This window comes from Parus major, chromosome 2 (assembly GCF_001522545.3).
Source record: "Parus major isolate Abel chromosome 2, Parus_major1.1, whole genome shotgun sequence".
NCBI lineage: Eukaryota > Metazoa > Chordata > Aves > Passeriformes > Paridae > Parus > Parus major.
The window spans coordinates 61,396,915-61,407,611 of NC_031769.1; the positions used below are offsets into that span (position 1 = coordinate 61,396,915).

General features: G+C 42.6%; 1 non-coding gene across 1 annotated transcript; it reads right to left on the reverse strand.

Moving 5' to 3' along the window:
- Positions 1–392: 392 nt before the first annotated feature.
- TRNAY-GUA lies at positions 393–482 on the reverse strand. The gene is given in 2 exon segments: positions 393–428; positions 446–482. It is a non-coding gene; the product is annotated as a tRNA-Tyr (tRNA).
- Positions 483–10,697: the final 10,215 nt, after the last annotated feature.

The window sequence follows — 10,697 nt, forward strand, 5'->3', positions numbered from 1 at the left end:
CACACCCAACTCCAGTAAAAGAGGCTTTGCAAGCTCTGCACCATGTGTCTGCTCCACCTCTCATGGATCTGTAGAAGGTTTTGAGTCCCTGCAGGAACAGAAGCTTTTATAATGGGCATCAACTGATTAGCTAGATTTCACAAATTTCACTGAATATTCTGAGTAGGAAGGGACCCACAAGGATCACTGAGTCCAACTCCTGAGTGAATGGTTCATAGAGAGGTGACAATGGTCACAGCACCGCAGCTGTAACAACCATCTGAATCAAACAAGGAAAATAGACTAAATTTTTCACAGAGTGGTACAGAGTGGTTAGAAGGGGATGTTCTGCAAAGTTGTAAACTCTGGAAAAAAAGTGAAAGACAAAACTGAAAACAAACCTCAAAAATCTTTCCTTTGAGCCGGAGTTGAACCAGCGACCTAAGGATTACTTTTCAGTGACAGCCTACAGTCCTCCGCTCTACCAGCTGAGCTATCAAAGGAAGGTAAAGGAGTGCCAAGAATGAGTCAAGACTGCATCAACAATAGCCTTAGGCTCTAATGGGCCTCCATATGTATTGCTTTTCACAACAGAAAAACAGTATCCAAAGAAAGGCACAAAGCTAACTCTCCTGCAAAATTGGATTTTGGTTACAAAACTGCCAATTTTCATTGCCAAACAGTTCACAGCTCTTGTAAGACTGTTGGTGGTGGTAGCGTTAAGGTTGGAGTTCTTCTCGTGACCCATATGAAATCTGTCTACGGCTTGACAAAGAAATTTCCCCACTCTTTGGTGACCTTGCCACATTTACTAAGATGAACCAGGAATAGAGAGAGACCTCCCCTCCACACAATTCTCCACAACAGTTCTCCAGCCAAATCCTATAACAAAATAGCAAACAAAACAGTTAACACCTCCCCGCAGCTTCCACAGTGAGTGTAGAGGAACAGAAAAGAAGGACAGAAAGGAATAACGACTGTTAATCGTATTCCTGTTAAAAGGAATAATGACTGTGGTTTCAATTCAAATCCCACCAACTGCCTCAGTGCATGTAAGACCCCTGAACACAGATGAGGTTGCAATGTCTGGCATTGCAACCAGTGGCCTCCCCAGCCCCTGGGCCTGGAAGGCTGAACACTTTGTGAATCATCTGAGCGCTGCAGCTCACAGCTGTGGCAATTGAAAGCAAGCTGCACTCTTTTTGAGTTATAGTGATTCACCAGCATTTGTCTGTCTGAGCAGCAGGGTGGGGCACAAAGCTGTGAGCAGACACCCTGTTTGCCGAAACCATGCCATCCTACTTGTGATGGGAGTGTGTGCAGCAGTGTTACCTCAGTGCCCTAGAGCGTATCCATCCTTAACCCATGCTTACCTCCACCTCCTCCTTGTGACTCAACCCCAAACACGGGGCTGTTGCAGAAAGCAAGTAGCCAGCAGGCCGGGGGAAGTGATTATTCCGACATATTCAGTGCTTATGAGCTTGAGCTGGGAACACTATGGCCCACCTTGGCTCCTTGGTGTAAGGCAGGCATGGACATCATGGAGTGAGTCCAGTGGAGGGGTCACCAAGCTGGTGAGGGGGCTGGAGCTCAGGGTGCAGGAGGGAAGGCAGAGAGAGCTGGGCCCGTTCAGCCCGCAGAAGTGACGGGTGAGGAGGGATCATCCTGCGGTCTGCAGCTCCCAAGTGGGAGAGTTTGGGGAAGGCTCTGCATGGAGGTGCACAGTGAGAGGTGACAGACATAACCTGCCACCAGAGAAACCTTGTTGAGATATAAGGGGAGAAAAATACCATGAAAGTAAAAATTTTCACCGTTGCAAAGTTTGTCCAGCGGGTTGAATTTCCAAAGCTTGACTGACATAGCCTTGAGTAATGTGACCTAATTTTAAAGTCTACCCTGTCTGGAGCAAGAGGCTAGACCAGCTGCTCTTCAGAGGTCTTTAGAAAACCAACACAACAGCCTCCATGTCAGGAGGCTGGCTCCACAGAGCAGATGGACTCACAGCAAAACTATCACCGTGTACATCTCTGTTTGGAAAATACAGACCTTTGTCTTAACAACCAAACTCATACACACATTTTATTTATTTTCATACTAACAGACATCTTAATGCTCTTTCACTGCTAAAACCAGCACATATCTCGAAACAAACTCAATGAGATGTCTTCCTGGTTATCTTCCTGAATATCTAGGAAAGTCAGGAAATATCTGACTTACTGCAAGGTACTGTTGCAGTTTCTCAGAGGCCTAATCCTGGGACCTGTGATGTGTCACGACAGTCACTTACCCACCAGCAACACATCAGCTGATGCTGAAAAGAAAAGCATATGGTAGAGAGAGAGAAAAGAGAACTGCAGTATGCCTGAAGGGGCAATATCTGCACTCTCCAGGGTGAGATGGCCTAGGTGGAAAGAGGACCCCTATGCAAGAATGTGGGGTTAATCTTGCACTGGAGAAAGAATGGCACAACAGATAACAAGGACCCAAGCTCCTAAATCAGAGCAGATAGCATAGCCCCAGGCATCTAATCTTTTCCAGCTTGCAATCCCCACAGCATTTTCAAGGGGCACTTCAGGCTCCTTTCAAGCCAATTTAAGCCCATTGTTGTAAGTCTGCTTTATCTGAGTTACCTCTCACAAACTCCTTAAAAATAATTCACTTGTTCTTACCCACACATTCAAGGACCCCAAAACTGAAAATTAATGCTCTATTAGATGTACTGTCATCTAATCCAAGGTAACGAATACAGACATTTTAGGGCTAGTATCACCATCTCTTTGCTGTCAGAAGTTGTTACTGGTGAAGATAACCCTAAACAATTTGTACTCTCCTGTAAGAAACCAGTAGTGGTTAAAGTCAAGATAAAAATTCAAATGGATCAGATAAAATGTGGATGCTGTTACTATCTATGCATGAACAAATGGGATGCAGAAACCACAGTGTTGCCTTGACAATAAAAAGGAGATGTCTTTTTGTGCAACTTGCTAGCAGTGATATATGGGTGATTTGTGAAAGATATTCTAAACTACAAATGTACCCTCCAGGGCAGCTTTTCAAAGTAGATATTCCTAGGAAAAATTAATTAATTTTTTCTTGATTTTTTTTTTTTTTTAGCTTGGTAAGCTTTGAATGCTTAACAGAATTAAAATTTGGCATGGAGTTCATGAAAGATCTCTGATTATTTCAATTCTTTTAACTGATTAAATGAAGATACCAAGCTTTGAGAGCTATGTGACTGGAGCCCTGAGCTATATAAAGGGAACAGCTCACCTGTTTCATGTGGTGTAGAATAAGATGAAAGGAAAGGATGTAGCTTGAAAGCAGGATGGAGGACAGCCAGCGGTAAAGCTACTAATAGCTGGACTGTATAATTACACATGGTAATGCTATGTGTTTTGTTAAGCTCAGATTAGCATATGATGGTCTCCAGTGTTTTGCATACTTACAGACTGACTTTCTAAGGTGGTCTTAAATGGTTTAAAGGTTTTTGAGTTTAGTTTTGATTTTTTTTTCCAGTGGAAAGATTCTTAAAATCTGGTTTATCCGGAGGGACTTGAAGGAATTGTTTCCTCTTCTTTTGAGGTGGAAATACACACGTGCTATGAATAGGAGCATTAGGCTGCACTCGCAATAAATTTGTGAAATCTTTGTGTTCACTTTATTTCTGTCTGGTGTGTGTTACACTTTACTGGTTGCCTGCTGTGGTTTCTGCACCACCAGCTAGGGATCATCTCAGGGAATCTCAATTTGGCAGTTTTGTGCTTCTCCTACCTCCTCCTACAAGAGAAGAGGAGGTTTTCCCAAAGCCTACTACTCACTGCAACTTGAATTTAGTTTGAAGCATCAGGGAAACAATCATCTCCCTCTGGTCTACCTGTTAAAATTCAAGATAGAAATTTCTTTGGGCCAGGGACTACCTTGGTACTTAAAGGCTGAATAGCAGCTGGCACAACAGACCCACATCCCTGTCTGATGCCCCCAGGCTCTGTTGTAATGTAAATAATATGTAGGACTCCTTAGGCCAGCTTCAGAGACAACTCTAATAATGTCAGTGTGAATGAATGCCAAGGGGCAGGAAAGTGGGAATGAAGAAAGAAAAGAATTGGGAGAGTACATGAAGGTTTCATATAAAGGAAGTTTCATTGCATAGCAACAGTGTGGGCTGCATTTCAGAAACACTGAGTTTATAGGACATTGCTTACAGATACCAGTTTTTGCTGTGCTCAGAGAATCCATTTAATACTTCTGATGCTGCTCTGTTATCCGTAAGACATCCAGAGGGAAGTATCCTTTGGATATTCAGCACCTGAGCTGCATATGCTGAATTTTGTTATGTAACAACCTTATAGGTCTAGAGAGATTTTTAATAAAAGGAAAATATTATCTTTACAGAAAAACTTTTAAACGCACAGCAGTTGAAATCCCAGGGCAGTGCCCATATATCAAATCCAGATTGCACAACCCAGTAGGGATGATACAAGTGCCTGAGAGCTCACCCTATCAGCAGGCATGGAAAGAAGTACCTACCCTCCATGTAGCTGTCAAGCTATTCTTCAACACATTAAATGTTCAACCACGTTAAGTCAAGTTACAAAATGCAGCAAGCAGTATTCCTGTCCTCTCTCCCACAAAAAGTTCCAAGTATTGCCTTTCTCCTGGTGAAAGACAAGACTGATAACATGTGAGCTTTTCTTTGATGATGATCAGCCCAGAAAGTTTTGATACTTGGGTGGCAATTAACCACAGCTGGGACAGGACATTACACAGCTACAATGTACTAGCTCCTTGCTACTGCAAATTGTGAGCCATCGGAGAACCTGACCCCTATGTAGGTTAGCCGGTTAGCTCAGTTTCCACCCAACAAGTACCATGGCACACTACACTTGTTTGAGAAGTTTTTCCCTCTGTGAGTTCTTACTGCTTTGTACTAACAGTTATAGAGACTGTGGCCTCACTGGAAGCTTCAGTGGCAGCAAAACTGCATCACCTGAGGGAGGGCAGTAGTACAGAGTACAAAAGTGGCACTATTTGGGATGTGGGAGAGCCCCTCCACCTCCTGTGACTGCTTCCCTTCAGGTGGCAGCGATTCCATCCAGCCACTTGCCTTCCCCTGCTCATCAGGCCTCTCAAAGTATAAAAGCCCTAATGAAAATGAAACATGCCTGTCATATATAACAAGGAAAGGCTCAACTGCTGGCAAAAAAAAAATAGTGTGAAATTACGGTATCAGTGTGAGAGGGAGAGATATGAGCCCTCAGTCCCCAGGAGAGAATTTGAAAGTGCATAATTTTCTCCATTCACAAGTGGCATTTAAGGGGCAGCTTTTGGAAGCCGAGAGGAAAACCCAGAAGAAAAAGAGCACTTACAAGTGGAGTGAATATTTCTGCCCTAAATATTTGGGACCTTTTTTCGATACATAGGCTTGGTCTAGCACTGGGAGATGTGCATGCACAGCCCTGACGAGCTGGTGTGGTTCCTAATGTTTTTTTCTACTCACAACTAATGCTTTATCTAGTCCTTCTGAAGACTTAATACCAAATACTTCAGAAAAAAAAGAAAGAAAAAAAAAAAAAAGACTAGGATACAACCCTTTGCCTGGTTTTTCTCTTCATGGAAGAATTTGGCAGTTCTGGGCAAGGAGAAATGTGGCTGTGGTAGGGGATACTTCTCTCTCACACTCATGAGAAAGTAATTTATTTTTAAAGAGCACTTGAGAACTTTAATATAGCATAACAATATTACCACACATCTTGCTTAAGCAAAGAATTTTTCCAATCTATATTCAGTGCCAGATAGAGTGACTATAAAATGAGTTACTGTACCTTAAATTTCTGGCTTGGCTCTAGTGACAAGAAGTTAGACAAACTCTGACCATGTCTTCTTGATACAAATGTGCATTACTTGGACATATAAGAATTACCAGCTGCATGAGAGCTCATGTTTCTGAAGGGACCTGGACTTAAAGGATGAATAACAGGTAAAGGAGTGGAGAACAATGGCCACTCTGGGGCCCAAACCAGTGAAGCAGCAGCATTTAAGCTCTTTTCCAGCTAAACTTTAACACTTCACAGTGCAGCCAGAATATGTTAGACACATGTCTGAGGCATAAATGCTGGCTCAGACCATGTGTAAAACTAAGCTCTAAACACAGTTTGACTTTTCAAGGTTATTCTTCATTTCAGAGAACAGCAAATTGGAGGCAATTGCACACACTAATCCTGATGGAGCAGACCGTACATTTTATAGCCCATGAGGTTACTGACCTCCTTGACCCTGGCAAACTCTGCTGGGCCATAACAAATCTGAATCAGGATTCAGCAAGCCAGGCAACAGCAGTTTCAAACCTGGGCTTTACCTCAGCCATCAGAAGAAAACCTTTGGTCAGTGTTTTCTGATGCCTCTTTTGCAGGCTTCAGAGTTTCTGAGAAATTATTCCTGAGAACTACTGTGATCTTATAAAAAAAGTCTGTTGTGTTCCCACTTCCTTGTCAGGAGTTGGGCTACAAACTATGCTCAGATAATATATGATCTTCTTTTCTGGTATTCCTACCTTTATATAGTCAGAGCCAAACATTTCAGATATCACTAAGTATCAAATAAGGAGTAGGGCAATGTTAATATCAAATTTAGTTTCAGGTCAAGTCATCCTTTCTGAAAGGGATGAACAAACTTCAAAAAATAAGAACATATACCCAAAGTAATGACTACATCCCTAGAAGCCATATAATCCTTCCCTTTTCTTAGGTTAGGCTTGGATACAGCACCGAGAAAAGCGCTGGGCCAAGAGATCTTATTGCTACTACTTTATGTGTGTTATTTGTATTGCTACAGGACTCTGGGACCCCAGTGAGGATCAGGGTCCCATTGAAGGAGGCACTATAAAAGCAAACACCACACAGACAGTTCTCTGCCCCTGGGAGCTAATCTTTGGCCATTTCTCTGCAGCATCTGGAGATAGAGCAGGGCATAAGGAAGTGTATTAGGGTATACTGCATGGACTGCAAATAATCTTATTTCTATAACCCTTGTCCTTTCTTACCCTACTGCCTCTCTTCTGTTTGTTAATCTATCTTACCATCTCAGTTGAAAGGTAATTTATTTGTTTCTTGGGCAAAACTCTTTGTGTCTTTTCATTTGTTATGTTCATTGTGTTGTTTTGGGTCCTTTTCTTTTGCATGGTTTTGAGCCACAAAAATAATATGAACTATTGAAAACATGAAAGAAAACTTCCTTTCCTCCCTAACAAAATAAATGTATATGATCTATTTAAATGTGCCTCTCTGAAGTGGCATGATTTTGTACCTCTATAGTGCTTAATGCAAGCTTGTGGAACAATGAGCAAGACAACCGGTATGGTAATACAAACAAAGAAGTCTGGTCTATGTGTACGTACACACCAAATATTTCTTCAGATGATATGCAGACAAAGGAGATATACCTGCAAAATAACTCCTACTGGTTAAATATTGAAAAAGCTGCTGGTATACTGCATTGTGATTGATTAGTTGGATTTGCAGAACCCCATAAAGATAAAGCAATGTGACAGAGTCAAGGGAATACAATCTCAGCATCTGCAGGACTTGGAACAAAATGTGGACATTTTCCCACCTCTGTGGTCATTCCTTCCAGGCCAGCCTCATGCCTGCAGCATCTTCTTCCCCTGCCTACAGCCACAGCAGCTTCAGTTGTACCAAGGGACTACTACTTGGGAAAGGGAGGTGTTGGGGACATAGGCAGTTTCTAACCTTTCCTAGGGAAGAGACTGCCTGGACAGAACAGGCTGTAAGGCAATTGTTACAGCAGTACAGGATGTCCAACAGCTCTGCCACCATCCATCTCTCCAAAATCTTACATAACTTGTGCACACCCTGGAAGAGGAAAAGAAAGAGGCATTTGTTGAAAACTTGTTCAAAAGGCTGTGCTGAAGAGCTATAAACACTATGGTGTGTTAGTTTACACAGACTGAGCAAGGAAGAGGGTACAGACAGTTTAATGGCGCAATTCACTCCTGCTTCCCCTCCAGGCCACAGCTGCCATCTCTAAAGACACCGACTCTCACTGCTGGCTTGCAAACCTCAAAGGTGGCGGAGCGTGTGATAGAGTCTCCAAAGGGATGAAGGCTTCCCTCAGATTTCACTCTGCTTCTTCTCACAAGCGGCAGACAAAGGTGGGGTTCGGAGCTTTTGGAGGTGTATTTGCCAGCGCTGCAGACCTTGTCAGTGCGGCCTGTCCCGGCCTGAGCCCCACACGCCGGCAGAAAGGGGGGTCAGAGGAGCCCCTTCACGTTCCACAGTCAAGGCTGTGAACTATTTGTATTGGATGAGGAATTTCAAGTGGAAACCGTCTGAATGTGTGTGAGCGCCTGTGCAAAGCTGAGCTATGTTTAAAGAAAACAAATGGCTTCTTAGACCTTCTCTGCAAGGTCCCGTTCTAAAACGAGGCATAAGTAACTCTCATTTCTCCTGCCACTGCAAACTTAAATGGGATCATGGGGTGGGGGGAGGTCCTGAAAGCAGAGAATCAGGAAAACCCATGACAGCAACAGTATGAATAAATTGGCAAGATAGGCTGTAAATAGCCCCGATGCTGAACAAAAATAAAACAAAAAAAAAATCGTATTGCAGCCATTTTAAGATTTCTGCTTCCTTCTTCACCCTTGCCACTAAGCAGGCTTCTTCAACATGTGACAAGAAGAATTCAGAGGGATGCTTGCCAAGTGTTTTCTGACCCAAATCCTAGAGGTATCCTCCATCTGCAGCAACAGACAGCTTGCTGTGGTCTGTCATTACCTTCTGTTTGGTTTTCAACACCAGCTACCCTAGTTAATGAAAGAAGATGCAACCACCAAAGAAATTGAACAGACAAACTTTAGCAGCATTTCTGGGAAGCCTAGAGGAAGACTTCTCTAATCTTGAATAGGCCAGAACGCAGGACAATAATGACTGAGGCATGCATATGTAAGTGCATTGCTAATAGGAAACTCACATATTAGGAAAACAGGTATATAAAACCAGGTGAAGAGGATTTAAGGACAAGAAAGGAAAGGCAGAGCTAATCATTCCGTTTCTGTCACAACATCACACCTACTACTCGGCCTCTATCTGCAGGCAGTAAATGTCATAGCTTGAAAGAGCCAGGCTGTCAGAAATATTTTTTTCCTGCAAGACTGAGACCCAGATACAAATCCATAAAGTTCTTCTATGTAAATGTTTGCATGTGGCCCCTCACATCTAAGGTTTGTAGCAATGCATGGTATTTAGCAAAATGCCATTCCCCTAAAGGGCAGCATATTTTTATTCTTATAATTTTGCATGGAAATTAAAATGAGCATATTTGAACATGGGAAAAGAAAACACTTTTCCCCCCAGCTAGGCGCTGCTGCATCGCTGTGCTGCTGCTGCTGCTAATGGTGGCTTGATATTTTTCTTTGCATATTCAGAAACAATTCAAATGTAACAAACGCCCATTTACCTACCACATAAACACGAGGTACTTAAAATGCTTGTCTTTGATAAACCATTCTCCCCTTTGAGGATCCATTAGGCCCAACATGAATGAAGCCTAAAAAGCTACTTAAAGCTTTTGGAGAATTCTCTGGATTTCCAGCTTCACATTTCAGTTACTGCGATGTTTGCATTAAGATGCTTGTCTGAGTTCTGCCCTGCAGGATTCAGAAAAAGAAAAATGTTCCTTTTGTATTGAACACAACCAGTAGGTATTTAGCTATTTTTTGTGTATTATGACAGTACCATCTGGCATTCATCTGCTGGGTACCTCAGGAGAATGTCCCCTTCTTATTTGCCTGTATGATGCTGGCCAAAATGACAGAGTACACCAAAGGTTAACTTCCTGTAATGCCGTCTCTTAGCTTATCTTCAGTAAGACAGTAGTTCCTTTATATTCCTAACTTTGAATTTCACGTGTTCTCCTGCCTGCCTGGAAAACAGGGTCATAGGAGATTCTTATGGGTCAGACACCTCCTAATGTGAAGCCAGGGGTAATCCTAACAAACTTAGTAACAACAATCTATAAGGCCAGTTGGCGCTGCACATGCAGAAGGAAATGTGAAATTGAAATGGAAACTTGCCCAGTTAGGTTTGCTCTGTTCCACTGAAAAGCTTTGTACAGTGGAAGTATAAACAAACCACTGCTCTTAGAAGTCATGGTTCACCTGCTGACTCAAACACTCATGTCTGTCAACCAGCATGAGAGAGGCCAAGGGGACTATCTGTTTGGGTTCCTCTTTTGGTCTCAGCCTAATTTATCTTGTCAGTTCCAAGATCTCCATTCCTTTCTTGAAAGGACTATAAAGGAAGTTTGGCTCAGCTCTGCCCTCCAATTATTTGATTATTTTTAAGCACACAAACAAGAACTTATCGTGGGCCTATTCAGATTGCCTAGTTCAGCTCCTGAGTAACTCTTAAAGCTTTTTTCATCCTACCCCCTCCTCAAACGGCAGTTCCTTCATCCCTTTGAGGATATATACTTTAATACTCCCAACCTGCTTCTTGCAAACAGCCTTTTCAAGAGAAACAAGCCAGTCTTGAGCAATTAAGACCTATAGATCTCCCTTCACTTCCTTCAAAGCCATTGTGGAGGTGCAGCTGAAACCCATTAAATTCAATTGAGCCCAAATGGCCCATAAGTCATATGGAAACTTCCTCTGGGCTTTTAACAAAGAGCCTTGCTTTAAATTCCAAATTACAAACAAATTCAGT